Source organism: Haplochromis burtoni, unplaced genomic scaffold (genome assembly GCF_018398535.1).
Source record: "Haplochromis burtoni strain Fernald_Lab_line unplaced genomic scaffold, NCSU_Asbu1 Contig_168, whole genome shotgun sequence".
Taxonomy (NCBI): domain Eukaryota; kingdom Metazoa; phylum Chordata; class Actinopteri; order Cichliformes; family Cichlidae; genus Haplochromis; species Haplochromis burtoni.
In genome coordinates, this window is record NW_024582529.1 from 1,170,253 (window position 1) to 1,189,830 (window position 19,578).

General features: G+C 40.7%; 1 protein-coding gene across 5 annotated transcripts in view; it reads right to left on the reverse strand.

Moving 5' to 3' along the window:
* Positions 1-19,341, reverse strand: part of LOC102312542 — a 39,935-nt gene extending 20,594 nt beyond the window's left edge. For 2 of the 5 annotated variants that reach the window (XM_005933763.3, XM_014337262.2), the window contains exons 1-2: positions 18,990-19,341; positions 1,286-1,321 (exon numbers count right to left, since the gene is read on the reverse strand). The gene's annotated coding sequence lies outside the window, so the exon portion shown is untranslated. The remainder of the gene's footprint in view (positions 1-1,285; positions 1,322-18,989) is intronic. The other 3 variants (XM_042225311.1, XM_014337261.1, XM_005933762.2) reach the window with 2 other exon arrangements.
* Positions 19,342-19,578: the final 237 nt, after the last annotated feature.

Sequence of the window (19,578 nt, forward strand, 5' to 3'; positions counted from 1 at the left end):
AAAGCACTTGAAAAAGGCAAAATCCCATGTAAAATTAGGGCAACAAACTGTATTGTCATTACTGAAAATAACCGTATTTTCATGAGAAAGTTATTTTCTGTTATTTTCTGGCATTATTTTGGCGCCACAGCTGCCGGAATATTACTGTTTTCTTAGGATTTTTTTTTACGGTGTATAAATTACTTGCACAATCATGTGATTCCTAATTAATGATCCCATTCATCATTGCTTGTACTCCTCTCATGCAGCAGGGACTCCCACTACTCTTTCCATTTAGTTGGAGCTAAGTCACTGTTCTACAAAGGGTTTACACATTTGTATGCAGCCTTCAGTTTTTTATCGGTCTGAAACAGCCATAAATTTTGCAGCGAGGACTGCGATGAAATTCATTAGCCAATAATGATTTATGTATTTGTTTGCTATATATCTACATATATGAAAAAGTCTAAATGATTTCCATTAACATTTGCAACATTTAAGATCAATTAACACTTACATGGAGGAAGTTTAAAAAAGAAAACACAGGCATTTCTTAGTGACTCCAAACTTTTAACAAGTAACTTTCAAATAAACTGCTGCTGTTGAAAAAGCTGTTTTTATTATTCCCTACATCACTTTACTAAAGTACCACACCAGTTTATCACTTTAAATAACAGTAAACAAAAACCTCCTTTGTCGGCTGTGTTGCCGATTCATCCAGGATTCTTACTCCCATCTTAAAATCAGTCGGTGCTTTACATCAGAAATGTCTCTGGACCGCTGTTGCATAAAACCCAAAATATGTCTACGCAAGATTATTTTCCTCCAGTCAGCTCCAAGCTGAACAAATGCACATGGTGCAAACAAATTCTGCTGAAGGTACATAAACAGTTGATCCACCTTATCATCCATTGCTTTCAGTTAAAAAAGAAAAAAATGACTTGTGCAAAGGCTTCAGCTGTGCATAAGATAAGCTTATTACAGCCTGTTATCTGTGACTCTGTGTATATATATATATACAGTATATGAAGCTTACAGTACAGTAGATTAGCAGAGAGCTAAGAGTGGAGACGGATGGGGGAGTTTACTGGGAGGGAAATAAAAACTGGGGGATAAGAGAGAGGCAGTGGGAGTGAGAGATAAGAAAGTAAGAAAGAGTGGCAGGAAAAGGTGGAAGGATAAACGAGTGGGATGTCAACTTATGTACTCCAAGTCAAAGCTCAGGTAGTCGGTTAAGTGATGGAAAGGGAAATGACAGGTAGAGGAGATTTGAGGAGAGAAAGGAGATTTAAACAAGGAGACTTACATTGATTCCTTCCCAGGAAAACTCGGCACGGCCATGCTGGGGAAGGAGGGAGAGAAGGGCGGAGGAAAGACGGAGGACAGAGGGGGGAGAAAAGTACAAGAAGGTGTAGCAAAGGAGGGAAGAGAAAAAGGCAGATTAAAAGAGGAGGATGTCAGATATAAAAAGTGCTATTAATTCTGAATTTGAACATTTACATTTTGGATGTGAGGCTTTCGTATTTTATTTTTAAATGCACCAAATTATATATGTTTGTTGCTCTTGTAAAGTGAAGATTCACATTTATTTTGAAGGTCAGAAAGGACTAAAGCTCAAAAGGTCATTTTAGTTTTTTATTTTCTGGATGTCAGGAGCATATATGTTTGGACTCTGGCCATATTTCTAGAGAACTGGAAGGTTGCTGAGTGCAAATGTAATCTTTGAATGTGAATTTGTGTTAAATGGGAATTTTTGTCTACATAGACAGTAACACATAGGTGATTTTCTATGATTTATCACAGTTTATTGCTGTATTACCACAAACAGATTGGATGTAATTGCCAACTTGACTCTATTAAAATGCCGGCTGATCTTCATCTTCATCTCATGGCAAATTTGTAGCGGATTTTAGTGATAGTGTTGCTCGACAATCTCATTTTGCAGCCAAAAGATAAATAAATAGCTGAAGTGAGATAACTGTATCTTATTGGATACAACAGATATTGACAAAGTTTAACTTTAATATCTGAATTTGCTTTCAAGATCAGATTCATGTTAACCTCAAATCCACGACGAACTGTTGCAGATGAATATTTTCCTTAAACCAGTCTGCTCGGTCCGGACTGTGTTTGCGAAACATAGCTACGCTGGAACCCACAAACTGAACTACATGGCTCTTTATGTGAGTCATACAGTGTATGTGTGAACATTACTACAACAGTCTAATCTCACAAGACTTAAAAGGCTTTATTTTAATCAGCTGAGTCAGACTTTAGAGAGGAACAAGTAGACGAGCGGGAGGAGAAAGTGCAATCGCGTGTGAGTGTGGCGCTGTGTATGCGATCAGCTGCACTCGCCCTCTTCGCTTATACACGCTGCATTGAATGTTTAGGTAACCAATGGAACCCACCGAGGAGTGACACTGTTGCTGGGGGCAACAGCAAATCTGATGGGTGGCCAGACCAAAGTGCCATGTCCTCATATGCACACACACGGATGCAATCATGCACATTCATCACACTGTACAGCAGACACAAAGAGTGAAAGAGGAACACGTTGAAACTGCGGTTGCTCCGGAGGATTCAAGTCGACAGCTGTCAAAAGGATTTTTTTCTTTTCCTTTTTTTTATTTGTTTTTACGTCAGACTCTTTGTCACGGTGCCCTGAAGAGTTTCTCCACTGGCACTCCGAGCTTGTTATCGGAGTTGTACCGTTCAAAGCCACATATCAGACCGCATGAGAGGTGAAACGGAAAATGCCCTAAACTTTATGTCAAAGTAAATGCCAAACTTTATCTTCTGCTCCCCACACTGCAGCCGCCGCTGCATCAACACAGGTTTTTAACATTTACATTAAACATAAACTAGAATTTATATGATTCATGGAAAGAGTAGCTGGTTATGCTGCACACTGATCCTTGTATTATTTTCACACAGCACAGAAATTTTACACGTAGATGTTCACAGAGTTTTTAAATATAGATATTTGAAATGTAAATATGTATCCTCATCATCTAGATCATCCTGGTACTCTGACAATTGGAAATCTTATTTTTAATTCTTAAAACACATTTTGACTCATGAATACATTTGACTGCTCAGTACTCGTGTAATAATGTAACAACAACGCATTTTTTAGGATATTTTGCATCATTTGAAAGTCCTATTAAACACCATCTTACTACTTACATGAATAAATTGTGCTGCCTCTCCTCTAATTTCAGTGGAATTAGTGCTCCATACCAATTCAAGGATAGACTACACTCATGGAACTTAACATCTTAAAATCAGCCAAGTCATTGATGACAAAAAACAGGATGGTCATTAACCTGGATAAGTCGTTTAAGAGGTTAACTACACGCCTGTAAGCTTCCTGACTGTATCTTTGATAGTTATGACGTTGTTGTCTTGACAATATCTGTCAACAGAAATTAACATAGCCCCCATCTGCGGTAGTTCTCGCTGCAGTAGTTGTCAACAGGATTGTATTCTGCCACAGCGAGACACAGACAGACTCACAAGGTGAAAACGATACCCGCCATCCTGCCAGTGTCAGTAATATGGCTGGTGGACACTCATATTTGAAGATGGCAATAAAAAGGAATAAAAATGGAAAGCAGTGCACCAGCGGTAATAAAATATTAAAGCGCCCGGCCTCTACTTTATTCATGCTTTAATCAGCAGCTGCTGCGCACAGAAACTCTTTAGCTCTACATCTCCATGAATGAGTGTGAATGTGACTCTCACTTGGTTTTAAGCCCTTACTGCTCTGATTAACATTTTTCATCTGGTGTCAAATACTGACGACGGTTAGCAAATTGAAACCACAGGCGAGCAGAAACAGAATTACTACTGGCTCCTTTCACTTCCTCAGCAGATCTATATTCACATCAGATGTTTATTTTCATGACAGGAGAATGAGGAATAAGAATAATCCTTTTCTAACAAAGCAGCTTCTGAGACGGCAGAGGGATTTAACAAAGACGGTCGTGTTAGCGGGTGATTCATTCAGATGCAAGCACACCTTGCTCAGTGTTAGATGTGAGCAATAAATATGCTAATAAGTTACATTTGTTAACCTTCCTGTTGATTAGAAACTCATTTTCCTGGACAAACATGTTAGTTTGGGGTGTTAATCACTAAAACTTTGCGTAAAGCCAACACAGCTGACAGATTACACCGATCTAATTGAATAATGCTTCGTTTAATCTCAAATGCTAATGAACGCGCTCGGCAGTGAGTCGCTCACAGAGCCGAGGCAACAAAGAAGGTATCATATCACTGTAATCACTGTGTTAGTGTATTAGAGTATTAGCCAGATGAGAATATACACGAAAACAGCAAAATATCTGCGGTTTCTGTTTAGGAAATATTCGGTTAATAGTTGATTCAGTGATGGGACGCGCTGATCCAACTGACTCTACCTCTCCATGCTGAATACTAACCTGACATCACTTTCACTCTCTGAGACTGAAAATCTTATTATTTCATAACCTTGTAAAATAAAATGTAGCAGGAAGTGAAGCAAATAGATGGGCTTCATAATCAGTTTATAGTCAAAGACAGTTGAACATCTGCTGGACTCACAACTCAACTAGATGTCATACACTAAATAGAAATAAATAAATAAAAAAACCTGTCATCTGGTATTTTACACCTGTGTCGTTTTTACATGGATTCCAGCTAAATGATCACTTTGAGTATAAGTATCATTATTTTGGTCTTTTCAGTATCTTATCAGTATTTTTAGTCTTTTTAACCATATCTCGACACAAACAGTACTAGTGACTGGCTGACCGAGTTTAGCCCCCAAAATAATGTTAGTGGACATAATGAATAAGTCTTTATTTAATCTCAAACAGTAATAAACACACTCAGCAACAAGAAGCTTACGAATTCAAGGCAAAGAAGAAGATATCGTCTAATTGTAATCTTAATAAATGTATGACTAACGCTCATGACAGAATACGTTCAACAGCAGCATGAACCGCTTCTGTTTTAGGAAATGTTTTGTTAGCGGCTAATGTATTCAGTGTTAAAGGCCCATTGAGTCACTTATGACCTCTGTCAGCTTCTGTTTGTGTCCTGCAGGAAATCATGCAACTATGAAAAAAGCCATCTCCTCTTTAACTGAAGCACATGCCCATATTAGTACAACAATGCAAACTCAAGCTATAAGACTTTGCACCCACGTTGATAATTCACAATTATCTCTCCTCTAATCTTAAAGCCAATCAGCGATTCATAGATGCTTTCAGGATTTAGGCTTTTATAACTTTCTTTATCCTTTAATGTGGTGTTTGCTGGTACTCGTAACTCCTAAAAATGAGAGCCAGGCTTATCTTTAGCCTAAACTGCTGGTTAATCTTTGAGCATCCTGCTCCAGATCTCCTCCCCACAGCGCTAAACACACTTAGTTATTCTTCCTGAATCACAGTTCATTTGTAAAATTATTATTTCCCATCCTGCTTCTGCTCCCTGTAGACTACATGTGGGTTCTTATGGGACAATTATACCCATTGCAAACAGCTCTGTACTGTTTATACCAGGTATGAGGGCACGAGTACTCGCTGAGTATTGAACTGAATACTAGTTGTCACCACGCAGACAAAACCTCTACATCAGTACACACACATATGAGGTGTAACTGGTTCTTTACACTCAGTAGGTCAGTAAGACCTACTGACCGTAGGACCAGCTGACAAATATCTGCTAAGAAAATGTTTACGCTCATCTTTTATTGGTTTGGGGTGGAGCCTTACTCGCGGATAAGATAGATATGGCTTTTCAAAAAGTGAGAGACCCAAAGTTACCCCTCAGATCTGCAGTGTAGCGTGTTAATAAAAAATAAATGAAGCTCTTTTCAAGAGGTCAGACAGGACAGAAAGAAATACAGCAAGTCTTATTCTCAAATTCTGGGCCTTTGAATAAGTTACTGCTTTCATAATAAGGTTATTAGTTAGAAATCACAGGTCTTCAGTATTTGCCAAACAATTCTAGGCATCTACACCAATGAGCAACACCAACAAAGTACTGAGTGGTGAGTGGTGATGTGACCACACTGTTTATCTTGTTATAAAGCTGTGTTCTGCCTGCAAATGTAGGTCCTGGAAATACTGTGTAGGTTACTTTGACAGTCCAGCCCTTCCTCTCCAATTCCAGCCGACTGCCAAAGCAGGAAAAACAGCTGAGAAATGGCTCAGAGAACATGACCTTATTGTGGTTAGGGAGTTTGGAGCCTTGTTTGTAAAGTCTTTATCTTACACTTTAGTTACTTGTACTCGTGTTCTTTCAGAGTTTTTCTTAATCAGCCAGTTTCTTATCTGCACCTCGGCCTATATTCTCCCCAATTTCCCTTTGTTCTCTGCTGCATTGTGTGTTTCCCAGCTGTCAACCTTTAATTACTTATAAACCTGTTTTTCTTTTTTAACCTCACGATTTCCATCTTCCTGATTGCCTGACTCTTTTTGCTTCGTCATTTTGACTGAAAGTTTTGGACTTTGTTGACTTTTTACTTCAGGCATCTGCATGTACGGCCTCTTCTCCGTACATTCCCAAAACAGGAGGATCCTCTGAATCTAATTCTGGTGTCTCGACATCAGAAAGCACAGAACAGTCCTGGAGGCCGCAGCCTCACCTGTACCATCATAGTCAGGTGGTGTTAGGGATGTAGTTTTCTGATCTAAAGGCATGTTGTACTTGTAGGCAGAGCAGTCCTGTGCACTGACTGCTAATGTCAGCATAGCTTAACTTACATGCTGACTTGGCATAGTTGCAATTGTCACACCATGACCATCTGCATTTAGTGTGATGACGTGCTGACATTTGCTAATTAACACTAAACACAATGTTTGATGGTGCTAGGTGAGTTTTCATCTTGAGGAGGGCATTTAACTTTATTTTATAACAATCTATCCAGTTGTTGTTAAGACATTTCACTCAAATTTGAATACGGCTGATGTTTAAATCTATGCAACAACTGGTTCACTTTCACTCTGAATGTCTCACATGTAACAGAAGAAAGCAGGAGCCTTGAAATCTTAAAGTATTAGCCTCTAAATTATTCAAGGTTCAAGGTCGGACAATCTAATTAATAACTGTGAGTATAAGTTTGAACTATAAATTTATAATAATCAAAGTCTCTCTGTTATTGGACATTTCAGAGTTCGGAGTCATAAAGAACGCCTCAGTGTGTGAAGGTGGAGGTTCAACCAAAGGCAAAAAAGGTCTAATCATCAGTACGTGTGTATGTTGTATTCAAATCGACTCTGTATTTGTATCTCTGCTGAGCTCCAGCTCAGTAGCGCATTTCCCTGAACTGGAGCGAGACGTGTGTGAGCAATGTGTGAGCTGAAACTAAAATCCCTTCAAACACGATAACGGTGAACGTCTCTCAATAAACTGACATTCTCAGCTCAACTGTTGAGTAAATCAGCGCTTTATGCTGCAGTCCTGCTTCATGGCTTTTTCCCTGAAGGACACAGTTTATTCAATAATAACTACCTCCTATCCAGCTGTCAATTTTCTACATCTATTCATCCCCCAGGGTCACAGTTAGTCCAAGTCTATCCTGACACGAGCTGCATCAGACAAACATATGGCTACTTGAAAATTGGGGTTATTTTCTTCTTTCTTGAAATATAATCAGAGGTGCACACATCCATCACTTAAGTAGAAGTACAGATACATGTGTTAGAAAATACTCTGGTAAAAGCTGAAGTACTGACTCACATTAAAGTGAAAAAGTTCAGACATATACTCAAAGTACAAAAGTAAACGGCAGTTCTTTGGAGGTCACTTCTACCAGCTATTTGTGTGCGAGGCTAACTGAACCTCATGTTGTATAAATATAATAATACATCTTTCTCCATCTCTGAGAGTGAACTGTGCACTGACCTTTCATTTGTCTCCCTGGGAAATACAGAAACTGCACAGAAACAGTTTGTGTGTTTGCTGATATCTGCTGGAAAGTTGCCTTTTTAATTACCTGCCACTTAGAAAATGTTACTACATTTACATTTGCCGAAGCACCACAACCAAAACTGATTGACATCTACACCTTGGCCTGCGTATAGTGGCCCGAGTGTAGTGCAATAAATGATGCATAAATGATATGTTTGTGGCCTCTTTCATTTTACATGAGTAGCATTGATAACGGAGTATAATATCATTCTTTCCAACTGCTTTGACATAATTAATAACTCCGCTCAGATGTGTTGAACCTAAAGTAATGAAGCTGTTTTGAAGAGAAATATTTTGATATTTGTGCTCAAATGTAGGGAGTACAAGTTAAAGAAAAACAGTTATCCTTCTTTCTTTCTTTTACTGCCCTTTGAACTTCTCAGCTATTAACGATTTGCCTTTTCTCATTTAACTTGATCCATGACTCACTATGATGATTTTACTTGGGAGGGACAGAAAAAATATTTTAAATAATACAGTTGAGGATGTAATTAAAACTTTGGATGGCATTTGGGTTAAAGGGGTTAAAGCAGCTCAGTGGGTGCATAACAGTGAGTCACAAACAGAACCTAATGGTGCATAATTAAATCCGGAGATCGGGCTCGTACTACGTGTCATTTCAAAATCAGAGCCGTGGGATCATCTTTCTAAAAGACGAGCTAATCTTCTTTAATTCTGGTTTCAAATGATGTGAAAATGCCGTTTCAGGAGCTTTTTTTCGGTTTTACATTCCAATGGGAAACATTACAGTCGGTACAGATCTTCCAGCAGTTTTCAAGAAACTTGTTTTAAATCACAAACTAATGAAGACAAAATAGGTCCTGTGACTGCAGCTGAAACTCCGTCTGATCTGTTTGTGTTTTCCATCCTCTGACTCAGATTCTGGAAGGCTTATATCCTCGGAGGAGATCTGGTCGGAGCACTCGGTATTGATCAGACAGGCTGATGTTTCAACTAATGCGCCTTTCACCGAGCCTAATGCTGCAGGGATGTTTTCTGCACTTTTGTATTTAATGTGCAATGTGAGTCCAGCATGATGAGCTCATTCCTTTGTTCACTGCTTTGTGCTGTAAAGTTTTAGTTTATCTGTGATCCTAACCTCACCTGTAGCCACAAGCTGTGGGTTTCACTGATATATGCACTTGAAATGAGTGACTGTCTGAGCTTTCACTCGGAGATTGGGTGAGAAGCTCAGAGTAGAGCTTTATTTAGATTTATTTTATCTTAGATTTATTGCATTCTCATTAAACCTCCACCTGTGGTCAAAGGAATGAGGCAAGTTGTGTAAAGCCCTGAGTGCTAAGATAGAATAGAAATATGCTATGTAAGAACCAGTCCATTTACCATTTCAGACATGTCCAACTGGGAGGAGACACCAGGAAATGCTGAAGAGCCGTGCTGTAATAGCCGTGCCTGCACATGTTTGAACCCAAAAATCCAGCTTGTTTGGCTACAGTGATCAGATGCCATGCTTGGGTAGAGTTAAATAAATCGCGCCCTGGTCTGCTTGAAAAGCTGGACCTCAGTTGTACTCAGGTACATCACACAGTGTGATCACTGTCCTCCCTCCAGCATGGATCCCCAATGCTGCCTCCATGAAACTCACTTTAACCTGTGACACAGGGCAGTGTGTCACTGCTTCCCCAATTAAGTCCCAAAATGCATACAATTGTGAAGAGAACTGTGCAAGAGCACATCTCAAAAGAGAGAGTGTGAGAGAGAGGCTGAGATGCTGAGACAAACTCTCGGGCCCAGATCAGTGAGATCAGTTAGAGCAGTGTGAGTACAGGGGAATTTAGAGGAGGGGCAACTGTGTTTGAGCACAGTATACAGTGAATCAGTGCTTAGTGCGAGCACTAATGTCTGGCTTGGAAACACCCCTTTATTTCCCCAGAAGGAGGAGGGGGCTGGTGAGAAGGAGGTGTGGGCACCTGACCCAGATAAGCAGCAGATGATGGATGGATAATTAAGAACAGAGTAGATCAGATCAGCAGTGCCACTGGCTCATCTAATAGGGTAAGAATTATGAGTTCAGTTGGGCACCTTTTATAAAAAAGGACTTCAAATGCTTTTCTGACTGCAGCATCCTGAGTGACAGCTACAGCTACCTCGGGTGCCACTAATTAAACGTGATGGACAGAAAACCTCCTCTGGGCTACTGTTTGGAAGCACTAAACATTTTGGCCATTTTGGTCATTGCTTATCAAAGGATGGTACGATATTAATAACTTGTTCACCACGCTCTAACTGGCACCCGGTTTTATCATCTGTTTTACAGTAAATGGTACCAAGTATTTGTTTTTAAATTGAAAGTTTTTAAGACCATAAATTAATCTGAGAAGTGTTTAGTGAGGTGAAATGAGATGTAGGCTCATTTTTTCCATACAATTGCAACCAGACGCAGTCTCCCCCTGCAAACCGCTAGAAGGAATTAAAGCTATAGACATTTCTGCATTAGCTTTGCTGCAGGCCTGTTCCTTTTCTCATTTTTCGCTTTATACATGCTCCCCTCGTCTCATAGTCCCGTCAACCAGAGCAGGGCATAGGAGACGGGGGAGGAGTTACAAGGAGAAAGGAGCCGAGGAGACAGGCTTTTAACTATGAGACAGACTTGCTTTGGAGCTCATTTTATTGCCATGTCAATAAATCATGACATTTAGCACAGCTGCATTATCTGCTCTGCTTTGTTACAGCCTACATCTGTATTTATTGATGTCTGATGTCATACGAGCGTAACAGTGTTCATGACAGCTTTTATATTTAGTGCTGCTTTTAATTAAATTTACAGCGCCGTCTGAAAAGATACATTTTTTTTTAAATCACACAAACGTTCAAGAGCAGAAAGTTTCATCATGGATGTGACCACCTTAAATAACTGAAACATCTTATCAAACGAAGGACTAACTGCTCATAGATCGCTCCGAGTGCCGCTGTTTGGATAATCCAAAGATTTTGCAGGCATCTTCTACAGGTAATAAATCTGCAAAGAATATACCTGTGTATCTTCGATCCTCTGTCCTCCAGATGCATTTTAGGAATTGGGACATCCTTGAACATGTAGACATGTTCAAGATGTACTGAGATTATTTTTGATCAGAAGCAGAAGGGAGGAGGACAGAGGAGACTAGGAGGCAGAAAATAAAGCAATGAGAACATTCTGTTAACTTCCAAATTTCTATTTAGATCAAGCCATGAGATCATTGTCGATGTTTCGGTCTTCACGGCCTGAATTCTTCTGTTTTACTTGCATTTGAATCTAGTTGAATAGGGTTTATTCTGTCTGTCAGTCTGTAGCGTTTGGTTTGTCGCACTTGGTCAAGAACTCCCTGTTTCTGAGTCTGAATCATCTCTCCGAGCTCCTCATCTCTCTCCACCTGCTGGCCTCTCTCTGTGCAGGCCAATAAATTACACAGAGGAGTCGTGTTTATGGAGGTAAACAACTCAAAGGCTGCTGCGGGATCAGAGCTCAATGCAAACAGCACTTGATCAAAACTGAATTCTGTTTCTGATGCCATGGTTCCAGGCGCTCACGGTGGCAGGCGGGTGCAACCCATGCATTTATACACGCTGATGTAACAGGCTTGCAGGATGCATTTCTATCACAGCCATGTTGTTGGGTGGTCTGACGTATTCCTGCATAAAACCAGTGTTTTTGTGCTCGTTCTTGATGTTCTGTTGACAGCAACAGGAAATAATGTTTTTTTGATTTTATTTTAAAACTACAAGCAAAGTTACTTTAAGCAATTTGGGAAACTACTTTGAATTTTTATGTAAATGACCATTGTGTAAGTTTCCTTTAATAGTGGCTCAGTAGTTTATGGTTTACACATTCACCTAGTATGTAAAAGATCTCTGGTTCAATCCCAGAAGGCGACACAAGTCTTTTGTGGCGTTTTTCAGGAAGAGCATCTGGTATATAAAACAGCTGCATGCTGTGGTGACCCATGGTGAAAAAGGGAGCAGGTTAATGTAGCTTGCTTTATTGAAATTTCCTTTTACACCAGTGGCTATGTGATGCACACAGATACAGACTTCTGTATCAGGATAAAAAAAAGACAAGAAATGTGGAGTAAACTGAGTGTGGCATCTATTTAATGGATTTATCATAAAGTTATGTGAACATTTATGTTCATGTTACTGAATATGTTATGTTCTAGTGGCTCTGAGTTTGTTTTACATGCACCTTCTGATTTCTTGTTTTATTTTAGCTCCTCTTTCCTGTCCAGTCCGTCTCCGTCTCGTCTCCGTGTTTGTTCACCTCCAGTCTCCACAGTCGTGCCCCCGTGTCTGTCTGGTCTCTCTGTGTTCTGTCACCGTGACCGTCTGTGTTCCCCGTCTTGTCTAGTTAATACATCTGCAGTCCTGGTCCCATGTCCATCTCAGTGTTTCATCAGTCTGTCTGTTTAGTCAAGTGTCAGGGTGCTCGGTCTGTGACCCAGCATTTTGAGCTTATTTTGTATTTTTGATTTCTTAGGTTATATTTGAATATGTTAAGTTCTTATGTTAATTTTAATTAAGGTTTAGTATAATCTATGTTATCATCAAGGTCCATTTAGTTTTGAGTTTTTGTCTGTTTTGTCCTCTATGTTTAACTTTCAGTTTTGTCCGTGCTTTCATCTCCCTTATATGTTCTCATGTGTCTCTCCTCATGTTTCGTGTCTCCCCAGTTTGTCACGTGTCTCATGTCTGTGTGTTCTATGTTGTCAAGCTCTTGTTGTCATGTCCCATTGTTTCCTGTTTTATTTTGAAGAGTCCCGCTGTGGCATCATGTTCATTTGTGTCAGCTGTGTTTCCCCAGGTGTTTCCACTTCCCTCATTATCCTTTTGTGTATTTAATTCCTCTGTCTCGCTCTGTTCATTGTCAGGTCATCTGTTTAGCTCATCTGAAGCGTTGGGTTTTTGCAGGTTCATGGTTTATGTTTGTATTTAGAGTTTTCCATGTCTAGCTTTAGCTTTCCCAGTTCAGGTTATAATTTAGTTTTCACCATTGTCATTTTGTTTCTACGTCTTTCTGCTTTTGCGTATGCTCCTCAAACACACAAACCAATCCGGCTGTGACAGTCAAGTCCACGTGTCTGAGTCTCAGTGTGCGTTACATCGGCTGTATCCCAATTCAGGGTCTGCAGCCTTAAAGGCCGCATTTTAAGGCCGATTACGTCACAGCGGCACGACGAAGGCTGTCCCAATTCAAAGGCTGCTCGAAATGCGGCCCTCAAATGCGTCCTTCCTTTCCCTGAATTTTAAGGACGTGGCGGTGTAGACTTCGTGGCCCAACATATCCCAGAATGCATAGCGCGGCGGTGGGTGTGGATAATTTTGCCAAAAAAAAAAAAAGGCGGATGAGGAGCACCCGAAGAGTAAACTTTAAGTAAGTACTGAATATCATGTCACTTATGTGCAAATGTTTAATAATGAAGAACATTAAAACATTACTGTTGGCCACATGTCGGCAACGTCACTAATGTGACGTTTGTACTAACTTGGCTTTAAAGCCTTTAAAATATACGCCGTCCAATAGCTGAGCTTAATCTTACAGAGAATGATCAAAGCTCATGTAGAAACAAACAAACAAATGAACAAAAAATTTTCTCCTTCATTTCTGTCAAACACAGCTGTATGAAACGTTTCCAGCTGTTAGTATCATGGTTGCTAGGCAACCTGGGCAGCGCAACGGGGGCTAGACCGTCCCATTTCACAAGCCTCGCACTTCCGGCCTTAGCGGTCTTTGAGTACGCGGTGCTTGAGAATCGTTGAGGCTGCGTACTTTAAGGCTGCAGACCCTGAATTGGGATACAGCCATCCTGTTTTATTTTGTTAGTAGTCTGTCCTGTTAATCAGATTTAGTTCACCTGTGTTCCCTGGTGTGTTCCAACTCCCTGATAATCTCATGTTTACTTAAGCCTCTAGTTTTCTTCACTTTCTAGTTGCAGTCCCCCCTCATGCTCTAGTTAAATAAATCTGCCATTTCCCAGCCAATGAAGCTGTGCTTTGAGTTCACGTTTTTTCTGCGGATTCCTGCATTTGGGTCCACTTCCTGCCTGCTACACTGTCCCGTGACAGTTTCATACCAGAATGCTGATCGTATCCATGACTGTTCAGTTATATAAGTCTGAAAATGCTGGCAATGTTTTGTTGTAAAAGCTCAAAGCTTCTGTAAGTGTACATCACTTCAAACAGGAAGAAAGCAACAGGGAACAGGCTTTAAGGGTTAGAAAAGTTACCTGGACTAACTATTACTATAACAGCACTTAAAAGACAAAGTGACAGCAGCACATACATAAAGCATCAATCACTGATGGAACAACAAAAAGGACGGACGTCTCCGTTTTGTCTCCCTTTCTTACTCTTTCTGCTCCTCTCCCTCTCTCCAGGGTCCACAGCTGAGAAGTGATACATGGCTCAGTAATAGCCTGAACCCAGGGGACAGCAGCTCTGTGGCCTTGGTAAGAGACTATCAACACTGGCACACCTTCACACCCGGTCACACACAGACAGTCACGAGAGTGCCGGCGTACACACAGGAGTACACACAGGTTTGACTAATAGTAGCTCCTGCAGGCTGTGACACCACCATTTTCTCCCAACAGAGCATCCCTTTTCCTTTTTCATGATGTTGTGACACGTGCAGGAGTTGAAATTAATATTCCTTTTGTCTGCTTTCCAAAGTCTCTGAAACAGCATTTAGACTGGGCACATACGTCTGTGTAGCTTCTCACTCATCCGGGTCAGTCCTGAGAGCTTAGAAAGGAGAACACTTGCATTTACAGGACAAAGGACAGTCTTTTGAGGATGTCAGTGTTCACATTTTGGACAGAGAAGACGGATGGTGTGAAAGAGGAGTAAAGGAGGTCATCTATGTCCACTGTGAATGAGCATCATTGAACAGAGGCAGTGACTTACAACATCTGTTATAAGCCACTGACAATGCAGTCTTGAAATCCCTTCCAAGGTGCTTCAATCACCACTTACACTTTGCCCAGGTGACCTCAACACATCACACGATGGGGTGGACATCACCCCTGGAGATGGTCTAAACCTACACCTTTTTCACACCTTAGCTCATGTCATGAGTCACAGAATCAATAGTGGGTCATTGACATTAAGGATCACCTTAAACAAAGACAACCCGACTTGGAATAAAATACCCAGGACTCTCCACCATTTGTTTTTAGAACTGAAGAAGCCTCTACCATGAGAGAATACATCTTCTAAAACATAAGCAATCCCATTATTCTTTTTTTTTTTTTTATTAAATCCTCAAGACTACACTAGAGATGACTCAAAATGTTGGGGTGTCCCTTGTGTTTGACCTGTCATTTAGACAAGGAACAGAAAACAGACTCAACTTGTCTAAAAGACAGAAAAACCTTCAGAAGACATTTAAAAATGTTAAATCGATGAAGTTAAAAAATGTCCAAACAAATAGTCTTTAAATGACTAGTGGACATCCTCAGTCCACTAGTCACTAGTCGTTGTTGGTTCAGATGGCTCGTTTGGTTCTAAGAAATGTGAAGAGTTGGATCACTACACTGTGATGAAGCCCATTAGTTTTGGTCACACCTGTGGCTGTTTGGCAGTACACTGTATGCAATGATTACAGTGTGTTTTCATTCACTAAAGTAAAAGAAGTGTTGGTATATGTTGCTTGTTTGCTGTAGAACAGATGTAAGAGTAAGGTGGAGACATTCAGCTTCATCTTCTGGTGAGATTTTGTTCATGGCTCTTAGTTCCCTTAAGCCAAACTTAAGCAGACATCCATCCATCACTCACTATCTCCGCCTGCTTTTCATCCAACGTGGCTGGAGCCTTTCCCATCTACCACCGAGTGAGAGACTGGGCACGTCCAAGCTGCCAGGCCGTCACACAAGTGACACATGGAGACAGACAACTATTCACACCTCTGCCAATTTAGAGGCACTAATTAATCTGAACTACAGTCTGAGGCAGGAAGGTGGAGCACCAGCAGAGTCAGACTGAAAATGAAACCCAGAAAAGCCTCGGCTGTCTGGAGGTTTCAGACCCAGAACCATTTGTTTATAGGTCAGCAAAGCTGATCAATTAATAATAAAATACTGAGATGAATTATGAAATTTAAATGACATGATCGATTCGTCACGTGTGCCTCAGCCACTTGGTCACTCCACCTTTTTTAATGTTTCAGTGACTGTCTGAAGTCTGTGACTCACAGTGATGGTGCCAAACCAACACAGCAGACGCACTACTGAGGCGTTTTTGCCTTGACTCTGGTTTTTAGCAGTAAAATTAATAATCAGTTGAATTGAGGGCAGATTACTGACTCAGCCAGATGAGACCATCCCACTGTCTGGCCATGAAAGAAATCCTTGGCAGGCTTGCATGTTTGTTAGAAAGAATCGTGTCCAGATGCACTGACCGACATATTAAAAGGCTTGTGCTCTTAATTAAAATGTTTATTCACTTATTTACAACGATACACAAAACAGGATCATGGACATAAAAGAGTGTTTTTTGCTTTATTCAGCTTTCTTTAGTGCTCTGATTTTTGTCTTGTGGTGTATATACTGGGAGTCACAGATTTGGGTGTTTTATCCTAATCTGCTCACTGAGTCTGGCATCATTTTCAGGTCCAAATGCTTGTTGAGTTTTTAGAAACTTAGCTTAAAGACGAGCGACACATAAGCAGTGTAGATAAAAAGCTGGAGAGGCCAAAACAACACCTCAATAGTTTTTGGAGTGCTTGTGTGTTTTGTTTTTTTTTTGTTTTTTTTTTTAAAAAAGAAAGCACTGTAGAAGGTAGAGATGATGGGTCTTATCCAAACTAGCAGACTGGAAACAGGGTCGATTATTATCACCTAACAAGCTTTGAGCCTCTGGGCTCAGGCTGCGATGAAGGCTTCAGAGTTGGGGTCGGTTCACTTCTTACAGATTCATTTTCACATTTCAGCACCAACTCGGTACATTTGAGGATATAATTCAGGCTTCACAGAGCTCCCTGTGGTGCCACCAAACTCTTTTCTCACTTTCGATAATGCAGGGGAGGAGGATGCCCCAAAAAGGAGTGCTTTCCCTTTAACTCAGGTAAATTCCCATGTACTGAAACAGACTGTCTGAACACTTTACGCTCAATACACTGCGAACACACACGCGCGCACACACACACACACACACACAGGCTTGCAAATACAGTGCTGTGAGAAAGTATTTGCCCCGTTCTGAATTTCTTATTTGTTTGCATATTTCTCACACTTAGATGTTTCAGATCATCAAACAACTTTATGATAACCAGAGTAAAAATATAATGCAGTTTTTAAATTATGATTTCATTTATTAGGGCAAAAGCTACCAAATCTACCAGGTCCTATGTGAAAGTAATTGCTGCCTGTTGTTATATCTTGAATTAACTGCAATTAACCACATTCTTCAGAAAGAAGACTTAAATTTCACCAGGTGCACCCCGGCCTGATTACTGTCAGTTTAATCAATAAATCACATAACTAGAACCTGTCTCACAAAGTGAAGTAGGCTAAAGATTACACTCTGCAGGGGATGCAAACAGCTGGAAATGGCCAACGGCCGAGTAGCCATTCCTGACTTATTTGATGTCTGCAGGCATAGTTGAGACTTCATCACAAAAAACAGGAGGCATACAGACATCCATCCAGACCCTGGTGCTGACTCTCTAATGAAATTTATACCACTGGGACCCAAGCAGACCCTAGAAGTCTCAGAAAATATGATCCCAACTTTACTATCTCAAAAAGCAGCACATCATGTTACATCCACGAAAGAAACTAAGTAATTGACATCTATCATCCTGAAATGGGTTACAAGGCCGTTTTTAATGCTTTAGCACTCCAGCAAACCACAGTAAGAACCATTATCCACAAACGGAGAAAACTTGGAACAGCAGTGAACCTTTCCAGGCTTCCCAAGCAGATTTACTCCAAGAGGGTCACAAAAGAAACCAGAACAAAACCTAAACAACTGCAGGTCTCACTCATTTAAGGTCAGAGTTCATGATTCAATAGTAACAAATGGACTGAGCATGAATAGTGTCCATGGGAGAGTTCAGAGGAGAAAACCACAGCTGGCCAAAAGGAAAACATGAAGAGTTCTGGTAAACTTTTCTGTGGACTGATGAAGGTTTGAGTCCTGTTACATCTGGTGTAGGATTAACACAGCATTTCATAAAAAGAACATCATAACAATATGGAGGCGGTAGTGTCATGGTCTGGGGCTGCTTTACGGCTTTCAGGACCTGGATGAATTTATGGAACCATTAATTTTTCTCTCTAACAGAAACATCTAAAGGAGAATGTCTGGCCATGAGTTTGTGCCCTGAAGCTCGATGGCACTCGTGTTATACAGCAGGACAGTGATGCAAAACACACCAACAAGTGGCCTAGACAAAGTCTGGTCTTAAATCTGATTTGGCGTGACCTTAAACAGGCTTTAAAACTCCAGTCTGGCTCAATTAAAGCAATTCTACAAAGAACTGTGTCAGAATTAATCCTGAGTGATGGGAAAGACTCATTGTCAGTTAGTGCACTGCAGTCTGTACTGCCAAGGTTGATACAACCAGTTTTTAGTTTTCGGGGGTAAGTTTGGATAACTTTGCAAAACTGCATTTTTCATTTATCCAGCTTATTGTTGTCCAATATCAGAAGTTGTGTGATCTGAAACATTTAAGTGTGACTCATATGCCAAAAATGAAGAAATCAGGAAGAGGGCAAACATTTTTTTTTGCAGCACCACGAATCTTTGGGGGCGGGTCTTTAACCTTTCTAAGGGCTACACTGTGTAACAACAGGAGACAGTTCTGGATGAGTAACAGCGCTTCTTTCTCACCTCCATAATACTTGAGGGGCCAAAAATCAACACTCATGCTACCACTCTCACGCTGGAAAGCGCTCAGATGTAACAGGAGAGCTGAGGACGCCAGCACCAGAGTGTCTTTTGCATTCTGTCACAGAGGCTTTCAGCAAAATGGAAAAATAGATTGAGGTGTGCAGCAAATGGTGCAGGCATTAATTTTTTCTTTTTTTTTTTAAGAGATAATAGCACTTTACCTGATCTCCATCTTTCCGTACCGGCACGGCATCCGCTGCTGGAGAGGCAGAGAGGGAGAGAAAATGAGATGAATTTAAGATTTCATTATCAGGTGCTTCAGTAGTTACAGGTATGATGCCACATGCAGAAAACAGGAATCGGTTTAAGCTGTCTGTGATAGGAGAAGGTGAGACAGGAAGATACAGTGAGGGAGAAACACTGACAGCAAGAGGGAGAAGCAGATAACAGTATGTCACACTGAAGCCGCCTTCGGCCTGCTCGCTGTGGAGGAATGACAACGGCGTCCAGTATTTCTCTCTCACACACACTCGAGCACAAACACACCGAGCTAAAATTAGATTAATTATCCACGCCAAGCTTTGGCACGCAGAGGGCACAACGAGTGTGAGTCATAGAGGCCAGAGATGACTCTGAAATATCTGAGGGTGATAACAGTGGATGCTTATTATTGCCAGTAAAGTTAATAATTTAGTGCTAATAAAATAGAAAACAGGGACCACTGTTCTCTGGTGGAGCAGAGTAGAGAGACTGTGATGACAGCTGACTCACCACTCGTCTTGCTTTCCTTGATGACCTTGAGCATGACCT